Source organism: Ursus arctos, unplaced genomic scaffold, assembly GCF_023065955.2.
Source record: "Ursus arctos isolate Adak ecotype North America unplaced genomic scaffold, UrsArc2.0 scaffold_37, whole genome shotgun sequence".
In the NCBI taxonomy this organism is placed as follows: domain Eukaryota; kingdom Metazoa; phylum Chordata; class Mammalia; order Carnivora; family Ursidae; genus Ursus; species Ursus arctos.
In genome coordinates this window covers 10,758,119-10,767,916 of record NW_026623053.1, presented here as the reverse complement: position 1 = coordinate 10,767,916, position 9,798 = coordinate 10,758,119, and positions in this window count along the sequence as shown.

Sequence of the window (9,798 nt, the reverse complement as noted above, 5' to 3'; positions counted from 1 at the left end):
GCACATTTAATTCTCTATAACCTACCCACTTAAATTTTTGATGCTTTCCTATTTTTGACAGGAGGGGTCTACAGAGTTTTGGGCTATGCACTCCATTAGTAAAAACGTTGAACAGGTACTACAAATGTATATATAGATAATATACTAGTCTATACTTTAAGTATAGATTTTGTATGCCAAAGCATACTTTCAAAAATTTCTTTAAATGAGATAAAATAACTATAAAATGTTAATATTTTATTTTTGCACCCTAATGTGCTATCTTTTATCACCTGTCATGTTCAAGCATCCCATTTTGGAGACCACTGATACACAGTCCAGGATTTCAATCTTTGACAACTGACATTCTGGCCGGAAAATCTTTTTTTTTTTTTTTTTTTTTTTTGGTGGTGAGGATGCTGTCCTGTTTATCATAGGATATTTAACAGTATCCTTGGCTTTTCACTAGCTGTAGTGGTGTCCTATTCCCAAGATATTTGTCTCTAGATATTACCAAGTGTCTCTTGAGGGGCAAAATTGCCTCCAGTTGAGTATTGGTCTACATAGAGGATAAAATAAAAACAAATCAGCCCAATTTATAAACCCATGTATGATCTCATGTTACCTGTCCATCTTTGTCTCACACTGCACCCTCCTAGATATATACCCTCCATTGCACATTTTAACACCACTCCATCTTTATTCATGTTATTATTTCTATGCACATGCAGAAACCACTCTACCCCTCTTTCTTTGAACAAGAAACAATAACACCTATCCTGTGTAGATGTTACTTACGTCGCAGTTGGAGTGAAATTGTACTACTGTCTGAATGTCTATCTGTCTGCCTATCTATCTCTCTAATCTATTCAGGTTCCCTCTAGATTGGCTAATTTTAGTGATTTTTCTTACCTCTGGAGCATAGGACCTGTCCCCTACTTATATGTTCCCTGGCCCCGGGGCAATTAATGATCTGCAGAGTGGTCCTGGTGTATGGGAGCCCCAAAAGGGAAGTTGTTGGGTTCTGAACTTAATCAATTGCTTGAAGGAAACTGACTGTCTTCTTGCCAGGGCTTCCAACTGGGTCAAGACAGCATTTCAAAACAAAACCAATACAAAAAAAAACCCTCCACCAGACTATGTTACAGGGAGATAATGTATTGACTTCACGTCTTCATAAACTATAAATATAAATATTTTGCTACTGGAAGGAAAGAACACAGGAAAACATGTTATTCTGATTAAGAAAAGAGAAACAACAGTATTATTATTATGAAAATATCAGAAATGGGAAGCTGAAAGACCAAGGAAAAATTTACTACCTCTTGGTTTTGCCTCGAGTTAATTATAAAACTATGGGATTTTCTCATAAATAAGTGAAATATTACTAAAGGTATTAAACTAAGATCTTTGATCTCTACCTCATGTTTATGATCTATTATTCTGAAAATGATTATTGTTATTAAAAAACAAGATAACTCTTAAATTTTATTGAACATTTACTATATGCCAAGCAATGTGCTAAGCCTTTTGCCTGAGTTATCTCATTTAATCTTCATAATCATTCACTTCCCTAATGAAATGAATATTCCTACTGCCTGGTTTAACTGATAAGACGATTAGACTAGGAAAGGTAATTAATGTAACTAAAGCCATTTGGTTCATAACAAGTTAGACGCCGCCTTCACACTCAGGTTTAACGGAATTCAAAGCCTAAATTCTTAAACACTGTGCCATGGGTTGTATAAATAGATGATTAGTAGATGGTTATTAGATAAACTGATAGATTTATTATTAATTAATTGATTAATAAACACATAGACATATTAGAGGAGGGAAACACATTAACAATTTTGCGTTTCATTTCATCTAACCATTCAATATTATGATGGGAGGGAAGTGGTAAGCAAATACTTGTCTCTAGCTACTGTGAACATTCAGAAAAAAGAAAAAAAAAGAAATACTTATGATTTAAAATAAATTCCTAAAAATCATCTGCATGTGTTATATTTGGTTCATCAACAGGGGAAAAAATAGACACATGCATTGAAAATGAAATATCTATGCTAAATGTCTTTGATATCCTGCCAGATTTACCCACAGAAGGTCTTGACTATAAACAAACAGCTACTTACACATGTATGACCCTGGAAAGAAGACTGAGTGGGCACAAAATGGTGTCTGTTTTATCTTGAGTTTTTGCTTCATTTTGAGCTGTCAAATTTTCACCTCCTTTCGCGGAAAAGAAAAACAGGAACTGCGGTTCCACTTTTAGCATTGAAAGAAAGAGTTGCGTAACCATATCTAAGTAGCTGACTTATACCTTTCCTAATGGAGTATTTCAAGGGTGAAATACTATTTTGTGGCAGAAATGGCAATGTGACAATGACCACTTCAATGAATGTAGACCCTTCCTACGCTTGGTTTTAATCACATCTCAGCCAGATCATAATATTTATTAACTATTCAGAACAGCTCCTAAATCTTTGGTGTTCTAACTCTTTTGGTTTCTCTTTTATTCTGAGAGGGATTGTGTTTTCTTGAAAATGGTTTTAAAGAGTTGAGTATCAGTTTATATAGGTTGCAAATAAAAACCTATGTTTTTACTTCTCTTAAAAACAGACCCCATATTCTCTGTTCCTTCAATATCTCTTCATCCCCAAGCCAAAAAAAACCACTTGTTCAGTATTAAGACTATAACAGATGGTCAATAAATATTGGTTGATTGATTATACTCACAATGAATTTTTCCCCAAATAAAGCTTTAGATCTTTTAATTATAACAACACAAGTAGCTACAAAACAGTGTCAGTCAATATTCTATCATCTACTTTCAGTAGAAACATTTGTGTTTGCACTATTTTGCATGGAAATTTAAAAAAGAAAAAACTGCTTATGTAAAACAAACAAACCGATCTTTAATGTTTTCTCTATCTCCAAATGAATGTTTTATTTGAAAACAGCTTTATCGATTGCTCAGAAATACATCTTGAATAGAATTTACTTCAGTACAGTTGGAAAATTGAACTATTAACTATTTTAATTCTACTGGTTTTGGGGTTTTTTTGGGGGGGAGGGTCATACTTTATGTAGCATTCTGAAATTTAAATATAGGGTTTTTTCATCAGGGTAATTGATTTTCACTTTTGTAGGTTTAATGAAGAAAAAGGAAAAAGGAAGGAATTAAGACAGGCATTTTAAGATATACTGAAGAATTTATTATATGTATATTTTTTTAAGCTTTTATTTATTTATTTGACAGAGAGAGAGACAGCCAGCGAGAGAGGGAACACAAGCAGGGGGAATGGGAGAGGAAGAAGCAGGCTCCCAGCGGAGGAGCCCGATGTGGGGCTCGATCCCAGGACTCCGGGATCACGCCCTGAGCCAAAGGCAGACGCTTAACGACTGAGCCACCCAGGCGCCCCAAGAATTTATTACATTTTATATGGATAATGAGCCCCAATATATTTGGGCAAAAGTAAAAAAGGATTATTTTTTTAGTTTGTCAAAGTGATTTTTCATAGGAATCTTGGGGTCATATTACAAAAATATGATTGAGTTAAATGCTCTTACTTGCTACAATGTGGAATATATTTTAGAAGCTAAGGAACGTTATGCATATTATAAAAGTTCATCACCTATTAAGTTGATAATTAATTTGGCAAAGCAAATTCTAAAGTGACCCTGAAAGCTGCCAAGGGAAGGAGTATATACATGTGTGACTCATTTTAGAAACTTACTCTCTTTCATTTAACACTCAAAATTCATTAAGACCTTCTGATTGACAGCTATTTAGGGTTCAGTGACTGCTATATGAGGACAGCTATGAAAATGGAAGACACCGATATTTTAAATTTCTGTTACTATGAGGTTTGTGATTATGCGTGTAAAAAAGCTGAGTTATTTAAACCTATTGGCAGGTTTGATTTGACTGTTACACATGTAGCCATGAAACAACCAACTGGTCAGCAAATATTAAGTCATGTATACCGCATGCCTAGCACAGCACCCTCTATCTTTGTCTTCACTTTCACTGCAGTCTCTTTCTTTATGAGTTCAGTTGTGTCTTTGTAAAATAAAACAATGAATTGTCTTATTCTAATTCATGAGATAATTTACTTTAAGATTAAATAACATCATATTATTTACATATGGTATGACCACGTCACCCCTTACTTTTAAGTGAGGTAAAAGGCAATTGCTCTCACCATCTTTTAAAATGAAAATTTAAAAATGAAATGGTAGTTTTGCAGATTACCTCTTAAGCTTAGGTATTTGATTCCAAAAATCACTATTTAAAAATGAAACTGTAGTTTTGCAGATTACCTCTTAAGCTTAGCCATTTGATTTCCAAAAATCCTACGTAGCAATCTACACTTTGAGCTCCTTGTAACACTTTTAGAAATTAATTCTTTCTGGAAGTTTCAGCATCGTAATATATTACCCAAAGTTAATTATTCCACAGTATCATTATAATTCATATTATTGTTTATCTGTGTTAGCTCCCTGAAAATATCTGCTCTGAGAAGTCTTCCAGCCCCTCATCATCTTTGTCAGGTTTGCATGATAAAATTTGAGGGACTGAAGAAACCAAAAACTTATGTGTTAGAGAGAACCCCCAGTGGTTTATTGAGATAAGCTCTCAGATTTTGCTGTGGGCCACTGTGAAGTGGGTTTTGCACTTCTAGGTACATGTGACTTTTGTGTGTTTTAGGGATCATTTTCAAAGCCTTCTAAGTTTTCCTGAAAGAACGCCAACACTTTCATCTACTCGTCAAATTTCCAAAGCCTATATGGATTCTCTCTCAAGCAGCAATTCAGAAGAGGCTCCAAAGGAGAGAGAGTCTTTAGTGCAAATGCCCAGTATCCTTTCACGGTCCCCTTTGGCAACTCAGCTGGCAGTTATCATCTACACACATGTGCTGGCTTACCTGGCCCCACCCCGTTCCAGGCTTGGATCCTGCTTTTATTTACATTTTTTCCTAGTCCTACCTCTTTACCTTGTTTATATTGCATTATTATTATTCTGTTAGATGTATGAACTGTTTCAAATCATTTGTGAAAGGAGGCAGAGAATAAACAAACAAGACCCAGTGATATTACACGTGGAGATATTTTGAGTCCTTCCAAGAAAAGGTGCAATTTAAAGTTCAAGATAGTATTACAGGCAGGCTACAAATAAATGAGTTGTGCTCCAAAACCACGTTTGTAAGCAGTGTGTTGGAATTCAGACTATTTTTTTTAAAGAAAACAGAGCTATAGAAATATTTTTTCGATGTAAACAGTTGCCAGTTATCACACAACCTATTTAACCTGTGATATGACTTAGTAAACTTTATTTGCCCTGAAAAAAATAATTAAACAGTATTGCTATAATAAATGTTATTAAGTAAATCAAGTGGAAAGTGAGTCCTTCTGTAGTGTATTTGTTTTCCTAATCTTCTGGTCAGGAACTGTACCTGGCTTCTTACCACATTGCCACTAGGTAACACAGTAGGAATGCATGGTGCTTCAGAAATGTTCACAGAGTGATGAGAAGAACGAATAACTGCAAGTAGGAAAACAGTTACTTGAAGCTTGTAAAAGATTCTGGGTCTAGTCAGAGTTACAGAAAGCAATGACACCGATTCTGTTTTGTCTCATTGTGATGGAACACCAGACTTCCATTTCCTTGACACTAGACGCTTAATGCACTATTAGACTAGATCAGATTTGTTTGCGTAGAGGGGGGAAGAAAGAAGTGAAGGGTGAAGAGAAAAGGGAATGAGATTCTTCTTAGGTGAGTTTGTGAGATCTGGGGAGAAAGGAGGGAAATAAGATATTTACAAAGATATATGTGTTTATACAATAAAAAGATTTCATAAAAAATAAACTGACTTTAGAAGTAAATTGTAAAGAAGGAAGTGGAGCATTTTTGTATGATTCCCTTGAGGAGAAGAAAGGCAACGGTAGTGAAGACTTTGATCATGTGGAGTCCTCCATTGACCACAATGAAATGGTACCATCACAGCAGCAGTTAGGTGCATAAATTTGTGTAAAGACTACAAAAAATAGACAATAAATTTAAGATGAGGGAAAAAGAGAGGAGGCTATGTCATAAGGCTGTCTGAGTTCATTAGGTATTAATGAGGATGTATTCCTATCACCATATTTGTTATTATAGGAAAGGAAATTTTATTATTATCTGCTTTTCACTTCCACAAAAAGTGATATATATATATATCTCCATGTTTTTCTTTTAGCAGTGCAAAACAGATTCAATTCATTAAAAACACCTTTCATTTCATATTGATATTATTTGAAGCCTAAAAAGGGGACATTTTTACAGAGATTTGCCTGAACCTATCAAATTGACAAGCCTTATAATCTTGACCTTCAGATAGGTCAAGATTAGAAGGTCCGTGAATGTCCAGGCTGTGAAACTGGGCACAGGCATTGGGTTCTATACTCCTGCTCCTTCAACCCGTTGGCATCTCTCCTCCCACCGCCAAGTGCACACTCTGTAATTATGACTGTGCCAGAGAGCCTATTCCGAATCTTCAAATCTATGTTACTAAAGTCTACATTTGCAATATTTATACATTTTAAAATAGAGACACTAAGTCATTTTCCTAAAATACACTGTTAGTGACAGAAGTAGGGCTAGTATTCTAGATTCCTTAGAATCTTATTTAACACTTCTAAAATTACAAATAATTGATAAACTACCCTATATTAAATAAATGTTGAAATAATCTTCCCAAAGAGGAAATAATTTTTCAATTGTTATGTTTAGCAATTTGCCTGCCCTGTGAAGTTTTCTACTTATAAAATGAGTGGTTCATTTCACATTCAATACCAAAAGTTAAAAATATAACTAAAGATGTATGAGTTAAAGGGATGAGCTCTCCACTGACTTTCAACTTCTATTGTGACAAATTTTAAGCAATTGTGAGTACTTCTTGTGTGGGTTATTGAGATAGTCTAATACTGGTATAAGACGAATATAGAGAAAATGAAAAAAATTAAGAAAATATTCAAACTTTTATATGTTTATTTTAGCATTATTATTTAATCCAAAGGAATGAAAGATAAACATTTCATCCACTCCACAAACTATTGCTATGAAGACCATCTCAAGATACTATGCACCCTCTTTTGTATTCCTTGTATACATATTCCCACTTTGGAATTAAAAAAAAAATTGTAGTGCATTCCTGTATAACAAGTCATTTAATCTTTTGATATTTTTAAAGCATTTATTTTTTTCTTTAAAATACTATTTAAGATCGTTGCAATAATTCTGCACACCTGGCTTGGGATAAGTGGCACCTACAATATGAATGGAGGAGAGGGCAAGATCAGTCTTTTCCTTTTTGGTTTGATAATAAAACAAAAGAATACAGAACAGTAGACAATTAATTTAACGGGTAATACAAGGGTGGTAAGCGACTGGATGACTTCATTTGTGTTGCTAGTTAAGAACAATTATTTTGGCAAAACAGAAGGGCAAAAACTTTTAAAGCTATGAGTTACATTGCATAGATAAAAAAAAAAAAGATGGGCTTTCTTGAATGAACAATTATATTAAATGGAAAGAAAGGCAATAATACTTCTATGTCCCAAACATCTGAGTTATACCTCAGTGTCTAAAGTCTCTAGCATAATGACAGTATACCACTGAAGCTATTGCTGATTTAGCTTTTAAAAATAAGCAATTTGCTATTATAATCATATCAAGATACTTAAAGGATGGGATCTGAATAGAATAGATAAGATACAGAAAAAATATGCATATAGATCTTTGAGCATTTAGCAAGGTAAGGTAGAAAAAATTGTTTAAAATAAAACTTGCCTAGAATATTGAATTAATGTGATAGCATTTTGCAGCATCTTGCTTTATTCAGAGCATTTGTGAAAACTCTTTACTTTGGTTTATTCTTTTCTCATTTCTCTGTCTCTTCTAAGCAGAAAGAAGTGCCTATGTGGTCTACATCTTTATTCTCCAAGTACTAATTTTGAAAAACATATCATCAAAAAGAGAAACATGGGAGAAAAAAATCACAATTGTGTTTTATATATGAAAATAAAATTTTTGCTAGCCTTGCTTTTTGTTGCAGATTTGAATATTAAGTACAGACTAAATATAAAAATGTTGTAATGATTAATAAGTGCTTTAATATATGAAACTTTATGTGGAGTCATATGTAAGATGTATTTCTGCATTTCCTACCCTATTTTTGAATTGTCTGCCATTATGTAAAAAAGATACAAAATTACTGAAAGACAAGACACAATGAAAATAATTGTAGCCAAGAAGTTTGTTTTTACTGTTTCTGCAAGTGTACCCAGAAAAAATTCTAGATTTGTTGTTTCCTTTCTATTCTCTTGAAAACCCATTATTTTATAAATTCTAAGACTTGTCTAAATATATCATCCCTATCTTTGTCTTCTGCTAGGCAGGAAATAAGCACTGATTTGTAAGACATATTTAAAAGTTGGTACATGTAGTGTCGTATAGTGTTAAAATGGAATCATACCTTTGAGTTATGGTATAAATCATACCGTGGTCTAAATTATGGTGTTTTTTTTTAAGATTTTATTTATTTATTCGACAGAGATAGAGACAGCCAGCGAGAGAGGGAACACAAGCAGGGGGAGTGGGAGAGGAAGAAACAGGCTCATAGCAGAGGAGCCTGATGTGGGGCTAGATCCCATAACACCAGGATCACGCCCTGAGCCGAAGGCAGACGCTTAACCGTTGTGCCACCCAGGCGCCCCTAAATTATGGTGTTTTAAAAAAAAATAAAATAAAAGAATTGAGGGTTAGTTGATAAAGCCAAATGAGAGAGCAATTTGGCCATTTCTACAGAAATTGAATTTGCCTATGCCCAATGGCCCAGAAAGTTCAAACGTGGATGCATAAATATAACAGAGGCCAAGCTGCAGAAGTATACTAGGAATCATGTAAAGGAGTATTCATTTGTAGCCTTGTTTATAATAGTGAAAAATTCCCAACATCTGAATGTCCATTAATAGAAGTATAAATATATAAATTAGCTCAATGGACTACTAGGCAACAGGTAAGATGAATGAATTTGTGCTTTATTCAACTACCTGGAAATACCTAAATTATTTTTTCCAGATTTATTGAGATATAATTGACGTATAACATTGTGTAAGCTTAAGGTGTGCAGTGTGATGATTTGATACATGCATATATTACAAAATGATTATCACAATAATGTTAATTAGCATATCCATCACTTGACATAATTACCTTTTTTTTTCTTTTTGTGGAGCAAACATTTATGATGTACTGTCTTAGTGACTTTCGAGTATACAGTATTGCTAACTGTAGTCACCATTCTATATATTAGATTTTCTAAAAAAGACTAGAGATAACAAGTTCTGATGAGGATGTGGAGAAAAGGGAACCCTTGTGGACTCTCAGTGGGAATATAAATTGGTGCAGCCACCATGGAAAATGGTATGGAGGTTCTTCTGAAAATTAAAAAGAGAACCATCATATGATCCAGCAATTCCACTTATAGGTATCTATCTAAAAGAAACTAAATCATTATATCAAAGAGATATCTGCATTCCAATGTTTATTGCAGTATTATTCACAATAACCAAGACATAAAAGCAGCCTAAGTGTCCGTTGATGGATGAATGGATAAAGAAAATGTGATAAGTATATTATATATAAAATTTAACATAAGACAAATATAAATAGTTTTCCAAAATGATGTTCTCATTAATATGATTTGAATAGTAGAAATAAAAAACATTGTGGCATATCTGCTTCTGTCCCTAACCAGGGGAAGAGGAATAATG